The sequence below is a fragment of the Octodon degus genome, unplaced genomic scaffold (assembly GCF_000260255.1).
Source record: "Octodon degus isolate 3935 unplaced genomic scaffold, OctDeg1.0 scaffold00178, whole genome shotgun sequence".
Lineage (NCBI taxonomy): Eukaryota > Metazoa > Chordata > Mammalia > Rodentia > Octodontidae > Octodon > Octodon degus.
The window spans coordinates 3,023,749-3,034,334 of NW_004524754.1; the positions used below are offsets into that span (position 1 = coordinate 3,023,749).

The 10,586-nt window shown below is 45.2% G+C and overlaps 1 pseudogene; it reads left to right on the forward strand.

Annotated features, from left to right (window-relative positions):
- LOC111813280 overlaps positions 1–1,319 on the forward strand; it is a 3,666-nt pseudogene extending 2,347 nt beyond the window's left edge.
- The last annotated feature ends 9,267 nt before the right edge of the window (positions 1,320–10,586 follow it).

The window sequence follows — 10,586 nt, forward strand, 5'->3', positions numbered from 1 at the left end:
GACTGTCAACTAGTGCACTGTGGAAATCAGTATGCAGGACCCTGAAAAAATTAAACATAGAAGTACCATCAATCCATCCATACAACTCCTGGAAGAATTAGACAGTATGCTACAGTGACACATGGATACCCATATTTGCAACAACACAATTCATGATAGCTAAGCTGTGCAAACATAGCACACCATAGCAAGCATAGAGACCCATGAACAAATGAATGGAAAACTAAAATGTAACACATATACATAGTGAAATATCACCCAGCCATGAAAAAGCATGAAATTATGTGATTTTTATGAAAATGGATGAACTAGACACAATAATATTAAGCAAAAAAGAAAAAAAAAATCCAGACCCAAAAAGTTAAATATTACATTTTTTATGAGAAACCAAGTAAATAAATGATGAGAGGTGACAAGAAACTGGAAGATAGAATTTTGGACATGGAAAAGAGGATTGGGGGAAGTGAATAGGGGCAGGTAGGTAAGAGGATGTCAATGAGCCAGATCTATTAAACATGTACCCATTTCCCCAAAGCAAATCAGTCATTCTTTATTACTGAAGCATGCCAATAAAACAATTTTCAAATGCATTTCTTAATAAGAGAAGAGGGGACCAGGGAGATGGCTCAATAGAATAAGTGCTTCTCTGGCAAGTGCAAAGGTCTGAGTTCAATCCCCAGTTCTGGAGAGAGAGAGAGAGAGAGAGAGAGATGGCTCAGTAGAATAAGCGCTTGCCTGGCAAGTGCAAGGGCCTGAGTTCAATCCCCAGTTTCGCAAAAAAAAAAAAAAAGGAAAGAAAGAAAGAAAAAGAAAAGAAAAGAAAAAGGGATAGTGATCTCATTCTCAAAGTAAATTTCGAGCTAAAACAGGTTAGAGGAGACAAAGAGCAATGTTGCATACTAGTTAAGGCAAACTGCAACATGAAGCGACTGCAACTGTAAATATATATGCACCCAGTGCTGGAGCACCTAATTTCATAATACAGCACTAACAACACTAACACAATCATAGAAGCTGACCTCCAAACCCCACTTTCATAAAGAGATGGGTTAATCACACAAAAAAATCAACAAAGAAATATAAGAGCTCAAACCAGTGGACTTAATAGGAACCTAAGAGTGTTCCAGCCTACTGTGACAGAACATGCATTCTTTGTAGCACACGGAACTTTCTCCAAAATAGGCCATGTACTAGCCCACAGAGCTTGCTTAAATAAATACAAAAGTATGCTATCACCCCATATGCGTTTGCTGTGCATCCACAGAAGTCAGGTGAGCAGGTCGGCCTGTGCTGGACACGCCCCCGATGCCAGCATGTAGGTCCACACTGGACAGGCAGCACCTCCCACCCCACCCCTGCCCCACCCAAGCAAGCAGGCAGGCTTTTACCCAGTTCACAGCAACCTGCCAGTGTCACGGTGTGACCATTCACCACCTCCACACCTGCGGTCCAGTTTACTTCCCATGAACATGGGGCAACAGAAGCAAGGACAAACCCACAGACCCGATTCTGGCTGAGGACCACACCCTCGGAGAGAAAGGAACAACTGCATCCCCAACTGGGAACATCAGAGCAGCAGTCCACTGAGCCTCTTCCTGGTGTTTATATCCCACAGAGACCTGAGAATTGGTGCTTGCCATCTGCAGTGGGAGCAAGGACACTCCCTGGCATGGATGGTAACCAGTCTGAGGAATGAGCAGAGGAGTCTATGGTGCAGCGACCACCTCAAAAACCCTTAAACTCTAAAGCGAGTTGCAGAACTATATGACTGGCTGGATCCCAAGACTGCAGACACTTGAAAACCACTCATTCAAAGTAACAGGTAGTAGGAACTTGCGGGATAGCTCAGTTGTTTAAGTGCCTGCTCTGGAAAACCCAGTCCAGTGCAGGGGACTCCAGTTCAATCCCCACCTCCACCTACCTTACTAGGCCCTCCCTTAAAGCAGCTTGAGCCAAAAAAAAAGAAAAAAAAATCCATCTCAAAATAACAGGAAGCCCATTATTTCCACAACAAAACAAAAAGGGAGATATGTTGGGAGCTGCTGAAGCTGGAAATTGGTCCGGTGTGTGAGAGCAGGACTCAGACTCGGCACCTAAGGCAGTCACACTGCCTCAGTCCTGAGAAAATCATCCTGCCTCCTTAATGTCAGCTATTAGTCAATAGGCATCCTGGGTCCATGTGACACTAACCTTGAAAAGGTACAAATAACCCCTCTGACTCTTGTTCTGGGAGTCATTTCACAATCAGGCAATGAGCTACCACCTGATCCCGCTAAAAGAAAAAGCAAAAAAAAAAAAACAGTAAGTTTTTCTTTGACTCAATCTTTCTTTTTCTTTATTATTTTTTATCTTTCATCACTTGGGGGATAGGATTATCTCCCTTTTTTGTTTCCCTCTTTTAGTTTCTTTCTTCCTTTACCCTTTTACTCATTCAACATTTTTGTCCATTTTTCTTTTATTTCCTGTATCTTAATATTCATCTTTCTTCTTATTCTTCTTTGCTGTTTCGTGACTGTACTCCAACACAATTTCCTTTTTCTCTGCAGTATCATCCATCACCCCATTTTTCCCTCCTCCTCATATCCCATTGGTGAATGTTTCAAGTCCTGCTTTCTTCATTTTCCGGTCCCCACCACCACTACCTTTACTGGCATAACTACTAAGCTTTTTGAATCTCTAGATAGCTATTCAGCTTGATGTGGTATTTAACATACACTGTGAATGGAGGTAAAGTTGTTCCAGTTAGTAGATATTTACTGCAGTTCAATAGTAGATCAGTATTCGGTTTGTCTTAGTGTTCTGGGATGTACCTCAGTGCAAAGGTCTGAGATTAATTTCCAGTATCACAAGACCAAGAAGATAGGAAGCAAACAGGCAAAAATGCAGACAATAATGAATATGGATGAAGAGTACACAAGAGCTTTTACTGTTCTTGCAACTTTTCTGGAGTTTTGATACACCAAAAATTAAAAATTGCCAAAACACATACACATTATGATTACCTCTATTTAATAAAGACAGTAAGAGAATTTTTCAGTTACAGATTTTCTAAAGCCCAGGCCTAGGACAGGAATCCTAGCCTCTGATAATGCATCTTTCCAGCATTGTGTCCCCCTGCCCCATCCCACTAGACACTGATTAATTAACATAATATCCTTTCAAGCCATACTATTGAACAATGAACAAAGTTGCTGAGCACTGGACAAACACGGCACCCATTCGGACGGCCTACTGTCTCCTGTTTGCAGACAAATCATATACATCTTGTATGCAGTACTGTAATCCAAAAGGTCTACTGACAAACTGATGGAAACCCACCAAAGAATGGCATCCAGCAGAAGAGGGAGGCTTCCTATCTTCTACAGAATAGGGAGGCTTTCTGGGCATCTTCAACAGTTCACATCTGGTCCACCGTTAAAGTTCCCACCAAAGTCCCACAGTTAAAGGCTGAGTCCCAGGGTGGCATTTCTGGGAGTTAGTAGAATCTTCACCAAGTGAGGTCTGGACTCAGGGCTGGGACACTGAGGGTGCCCCTTCACAGGAGCTGTAGGATCCCTGTTTTTTCTTGTCCTATTCCTGGTCGTGAGGAGAGTGCTAAGCTCCACCTCGTTCTCCTGCCTTAATGTGCTACCTCATCCTAAACTACAACACTCACGGCAGACGGGGTCCTGTAAGGCCTCACCCAACGCCCAGGCTGGTGAGTGCTATGTGTGCAGAGACTGGCATTCTCCAGAGAAACAGAATCAATACACAATGCGCAGACAGATACGTAAAGGAGTGTATTGGGTAGGTTTACAGGTTGGGAGGCAGGAGAGCCTGCAGCGCCCATCTATGTGCCAGGAAGCTGCAGGATCCAGAAGATGCTCAGCCCAAGAACATGGCAGCCACAGAACAAAAGAATCAAGCATGTAGCTCCACTCCACAGCTGAGGCCTGGGGACTCACTGTGGAATCACTATTGGGAGTCTCTGGAGGAAGGTGAAGAAACTGAAAACTGGTGCTCAAAGGTGATGGCGAAGATGGGCTCTTCCCACATAGAAATCTTCCTGATTCTTCCCTTTTCATTCCACATGGTCTTAGGGCTGTCAACTGGTGCCACCAAATGGGTTGTCTTTCCTCAGTTTATTGGCCTACATGTCAGCCACACCCAAACCTGTACCTTTCTGTCTATTGGGTGTCTCTTAATCCATCTAAGCTGACCTACTGTGATTAACAGTGACACTGCCTTGACACATTTGGTAATGTGTTCACCAAAGAATGATTTTGCTATGACTCACCTTAACAGGGGAAATAGGGGCCGGGGAGATGGCTCAGTGGAATAAGCCCTTCCCTGGCAAGCACAAGGGCCTGATTTCACTACCTGGTTCCGCAAAAACAAAAACAGTGGAAATAAATAATGGAACCATTTAACTTATGAACTCATCTGTGTGAATGTGAATGTTTATGTATGCAATGTTTATATAAGTGTATGGACAAATAACCCTAAGCCTCAGCCCAGGAACAAGGTAGGGATGACAGCCTTCCTACCAGGCTTCTCTAGGAGTTCCCACTGTGTTCCTCCTGCTGAGCATGACATAGAGCCCAAGAAAATCACATGCTATAGTTGCTGTCATGCATGTCTCCATGAGGTCCATGTGCGAGAGTTTACTCAGGTCTACAGCACCATCAGGAGTGGAGCTTTTTGGAGGAGCAGAGCTGGAGGAAGGTGGTTCTCTGGGTGTGGGCTCAAGCGGATGCTGGGACACAGATCTCTTCCTTTCTTGGCATCCCAGAGGTCTCGAGGTGAGCATTTTCTTCTGCATGTCCTCTACCATAGCCGCAGCCCGCAGACCATGGGCTGAAATCTCAAAAACTATGAGTTAAGGAAACGTTTGCTCCTTATAAGCTGTTTACCTAAGTTGTTTTGTTACAGTAACAAGAAGCAATCAACAATAGTCAAAATAAAGATTCTAGGTAAAATGGGATTTTAATGGAAAATAGGATAAAAAAGCAATAAACAGGAAATCTGTGAATGAAAGTGAATCTGAGCAAGTGGGTGAAAGACACACAAGGGAGCAGACACAGTGGCAAGACTGCTTGGGCCTGGGGTGAAGCCAGGAAGGGGGCTGCTGCCCCTTCTTTCTGCTGGGCTTAGGACTAACCCTTACAAAGTGGGTGAGTCAAGGAGGTAGAGGGTGAACAGGCAGAGGCAGGAACTTTAGGACAGAAAAACACTCTGTGTGACAGGATACTGCATGAGCCCTAACTATAACACCAAGAAAGGCCGCAGTGTGGAGGACTTGGTGTGACCAAGATGTACCACCCATGGTAAGATGCGCCACTTAGGGAAGAAGCCCTGTGTAGAGCAGGGGACTCATGTGACACCTCCTCTTTTTGCCTAATTTTGCAGTGGCCCTTAAAACTGCTCTGAAAGCAACAGAGAAATGACAGAGCCCTGTGACAGTCCAGGGATGCACATGGTGTGAAAGTGATGGCTCTTCTCTAAGAGAATCCAGCAGCTCAGGATCCAGGCTTCTCAGTCTGGCCCTGGAGGAACCCTGGCCGGGCTCCTCCTCGCTTCCAGGTCTTGTGTCTTTGAGTGGCACAGCATCTGCTTTTGGTCTTTGCTGCCCTGGTCTGTGCTCTGGAGTGACAGAAAGGGAGCTTCGCACCCACAGCCTGGGGACACGCCTGACCCTGGGCTGGCTGCACAGCTCTGCCCTGCCTGAAGTACCCACTTGACTTGGAGAGCAGCCTGAGGCTCCCACGGCTCCCACCTTCCCCTCACTCAAATGACCTGCCACGATCGACCCCTCCAGGGCCTCCATCTTCCTGCCTGCTGCTCTACCCCAGGACTAGCAGGGATCTGCCCCCCTTTGTTCCCTGATGTCATCCAAGTCCTCCCTGCTCGGCCACACAGACCCATGCTCCTCCTGCTGGTCCCCGGCCCTGCCATCTTTCACTTAGACTGACCAAAGTGACAGCTGCCACCACCTCCATGGCAGAATCTCAGAGCCATGATGTTGGGAACTTGCTTCATACAAGGGGTGATTAAAAGACACAATTTTAAATTTTCAAAAAATATTTATTCCAAGAGGTCACGCTGTTTACAATGTATGTGTTCAAGAGTGGGGGGACTTTGAGTATAATCTGAGGCAAGGTGTCTTTTCCTGTAAAATTTAATGCATAAATTCCCTTATTTCGTGATTAACATTGCTGACCACTTTCAGAAACTTCTGTCAAATACAAACTACAGTGCCTCCCCGTGCACCTGATCAGCAGGCCTGGCACCCCGAGACTTCTGGCTCTTACCCAAAGTCAAAATGACCACCAAAGGTCAATATTTTGAATTGACTCAGTACATGGAGACAGCACAACCAAAAGTATGAAAGAGGACTTCCAGAGCTGCTTCAGAAAGTGGCAAGGTGGGCAGGGAGATGGCTCAGTAGAATAAGCGTTTGCCTGGCAAGTGCAAGGGCCTGAGTTCAACCCCTGGTTCCACCAAAAAGAAAAGAAAGAAAGAAGAAAGAAAGAAAGAAAGAAAGAAAGAAAGAAAGAAAGAAAGAAAGAAAGAAAGAAAGAAAGAAAGAAAGAAAGAGGCAAGGATGATGGGGTCAGTGTTTGAAGCAAGGAGTTAAGAGCAGTGCATCTTTCAGTGTAATTTTTTTTTTTTTTTTTCAGAACCAGGGATTGAACTCAGGCCCTTGCGCTTGGCAGGCAAGTGCTGTAACAAAATTTGAAGATTTTCAGCATTCATAGTTTTAAGTCACACTGCATATTTGATAGCTCTCATGGTTCTTCTCTGAGCCAGGCATGCATGAGCCATACTCAAAAAGTAAATAACTGGTAAACAAACAAATGCTTATGGCTATAATAAAATCTACAACAAGATTTTCTTGAAACCAGTCGATTTTCAAATTTGTATGAAAGAAGGGTGCACACACAACACAGCTACAGAAGTGTATGAGAGGAAGTCCTTCCCTTATGAGTTGTGTAGCCACAGGTGATAATTGCAAACATGGTACTGAAAGGGACTGAAGACCCCCAAGAGCACAGTCCGCAGATGCCCTTGAGCATGGGAGCATAAGGGGAGGACAGTTGAAGACTCTCATCACTTAGGAAGGGACAGACACTTGGGGTTTGTTGTCAATATTTACGATGGGTTTTCACTGCACTGCTCAGGCTGGCCTTCAGCTCTCATGTTTAGGCAGTCTTCCTGCCTCAGACTCCAGAGCAGCTGGGCCTGCACTCCACCCACACACCATCATGCCCACCTGGGAGCAGACTCTTAACAACAGTGCTGGGACAGCCACTTGCCCACACTGATAACCTAAGACTCAATTCTTATCTTACTCCATAAAAAAATCAAGTCCAGGTTAATGATCGGACATTCAAAAATCCTCTAAAATTATATGAAGAAAGGAGTTCTGTAGCCATATACTAGAGAAAGCTTGTTAAAAAATACATGTACACACATGGCTAAAGAGACAAGATGGATTAGTTTGACCTACAAATTAAAAATAATATGCATCCTAAATGGCTCTAATTCCTTTATAAAAGGGATATAAATATGAAAGGAAGAAGTCAAATTATCCTTGCCAAAAGATGAATTTTCTTTTTGGTCTGTTTTTTGTTTTGAGACAGAATCTTGCTATTCTGTTCAGGCTAGCCTTGAGCTCACTGTGTAGTTCAGACTGGCCTCAATCTCATGGTGGTCCTCCTGCCTCAGGGTCCAGGGCTTACAGGCATTGGCCAAAATACCCAGCAGGAGATATGAGCCTATATATTGGTGACCCACAAGTCTCCAACAAAAACTTTTAGAGATGATAAATAAATTCAGTAAAGGAGCAGGATATAAAATCAGCATTAAAAATTTAATAGCTTTTCTATGCAGCAATAATGAACTTGCTGAGAACGGGATCAGGAAAACAATTCTATTCACAATAGCTTTAAAAAAAAAACCAACCCAAGAACCGGGCAGATACCTCAGTGAACTAAATCGCTTGCTTAGGCAGAGTGCGGCTGCTGGGGTCCAATCCCTAGTGTGCTGGCTCTGCCCCTCCCTACCCGCCCAGCCCTGGGGCGCATTGAGATGATTTTGAGACTGGGCATGGTGGCTGCGCCTATAATCTCAATACTTGGGAGGCTGAAAACAGGAGAATCAGTACCAGTCCAATCTGTGTTGTGTGACCAGGTAGACCCTGCACTAAATACATCAAAAATAAATAAATAAAATGGTCATACTACCAAAAGCAACTTAACAGATTCAATGCAATCATCGTCAAAATACCAATGACATTCTTCACAGAATCAGAAAATAAATCCTAAAGTTCATATGGAGACCAAAAAAAAAAAAAAAGAAAAAGAAAAGACAGGCAGAAAAGAAACAAAGCAAACAAAAAGCCCAGAATAGACAAACCAAACCTGGGCAAAAAGGGCGGAGGCTGAAGAATCACAGTCCCAAATCTCAAAGGATACTACAAAACCACACTAACAAACAGCATGGTACTGGGCAGAAATATACAAGAAACCAGTGAAACCCAGCCAGCACAGAAACAAACCCACACAATCACAGCCAGTTCATTCTGGACAAAGGGACCTGTGGTAGTTGGTACATTGTGTCCTGATGTTGGAAACTTGGCTGGACGGGCTCTACGCAGTCAGGGCCATGGGAGCCCTGCCCAGGGGCGTGGTTGGCTCCACCCTGGCACGTGATTGGTTCCGCCCTGGGGCGTGGATCGTTCCACCCCAGGACATGGTTGGTTCCGCCCTGGGGCCCATTCAGCACAAGTGTGTATAAAGGAGTTGAGGAAGGCCCGGCTGGCTGCCTTTCCCCGCTTCCATGGAGAAGTCCTGGTCTTCCTCCCGCCACTTCGAAGCTGTGCCACTTCGGAGAAGCTCTGATCTTAGCATCAAAGCACCAGGTCTTCGGGCTTTGCAGTCAGTGCAGAAGTAAGAGAGAGACTTGGTGGATGCTGCAGCTGTTGCACCTCCTCTGCTCTTCGTTGTTTGCTGATGCTGTGAACTGCTGCCATTTGCCTTGGAGCCAGCGGAGTGTGAACTGAAACCTCCATAAACTGTGAGTTCAATAAACCTTTCTTTCCTTAATTTTGGGTGCCGGTTATTTTGTTCCAGGAATGAGTGAGAAGTAACTAAGACAGGGTCAAAAACAAATATTGGAGAGGGACACCCTCCCCCACAAACGGTGCAGGGACCGTGGAGATCCACCTGGAGGAGGTGGAAACTAGATCCCTATCTAGTTTTCTTACCTTGTACAAAAATTTACTCAAAATGGCTTTAAAATGTGGGTTTAAGGCCTAAAACCTTAAACTTGCTAGAAGAAAACAGGAGACACACCTGAAGCTGTGGACAGAAAAACTTTCTGAATAGGATGCCAAATAGCATGGGAAACGAGTCAGCAGATGGGTCTGCACCCGATTAAACAGCTTCTGTACAGCAAGGGAAACAGCTTCTGTACAGCAAGAGAAAACCTGGAGAATATCTTTGTCAGCTGCTCTTCCTTTTTTTCTTTTTGGTGGAGCTGGGGATGGATCTCAGGCCCTTGTGCTTGCCAGGCAAACACTTATTCTACTGAGCTACTTCCCCAGTCCCATCAGCTGCTCTACTGAGAACACGTAAACGACTAAAAAAAAAAAAAAAAAAAAACAACTTACCAAAAAAATCAGATAACTAGAGGGCGGGGGAGATGGCTGAGTAGAATAAGCGCGTCCCTGGCAAGCACAAGGGCCTGAGTTCAATCCCTGGTTCTGTAAAAAAAAAAAAATCAGATAGTTAGTTCCGGCCTGATAGCTCAGTGGACTAAAGCGCCTGCATAGGCAGAGAGAAGTGACCAGGGTTTGACCCCCGGTATGTGGTACCAGCCCCTCCCCCAGGGTGTGCTGAGATGGCATGGAAACTGGGTGGGGTGACACAGGCCTATAATCCCAGCACTTGGGAGGATGAACAGGAGGATGACTCCGAGTCCAATCTGTGTAGTGAGACCCTTATAGGTCCTGCATACCCTATCCTAAACACAGGGGGAAAAAATAAATCAATAAAAAATCAAATACCCCAGTCAATAAATGGGCAAAAGAGTTGAATAGATATTCCTCAAATGTACAAATAGCCAATATGTAAATGGAAAAATGTCTGGTATCTTTAGCAATTAGGGAAGTGCAAATCCAATACACAACAAAATCCCACCTATCTGCAGTCAGAATGGCTTCCATGAGGGATGTAAAGTAAATGCTGGTGAAGAGGCAGGGAAAGCAGCCCTTCTGCCCACTGGTAGAAGCATAAATGAGCAACGCCATTAGGGAAGTCTGTATGGCGGCTCCTCAAAACACAAGCAGAGCTACCCTGGGACACTGCTGCATCACTCCCTGGTTTGGACCAAAAGGAATGTAGTCAGCGTGCCATACATAGGACTCTGCCCGTGTGTGTTGTGGCAAAAATATAACTGCCAAGGGCTGGTGAGATGGCTCAGTGGTCTAAAGCACCTACTTAGAACAAGCTAAGCCAAGCAAAGCACAGGGACCACGGTTCAATCCCCCAGCACCACATGACCACATGCCAGCCTGCCCGCCCCCTGGTGGGCTGAGCTGGCCA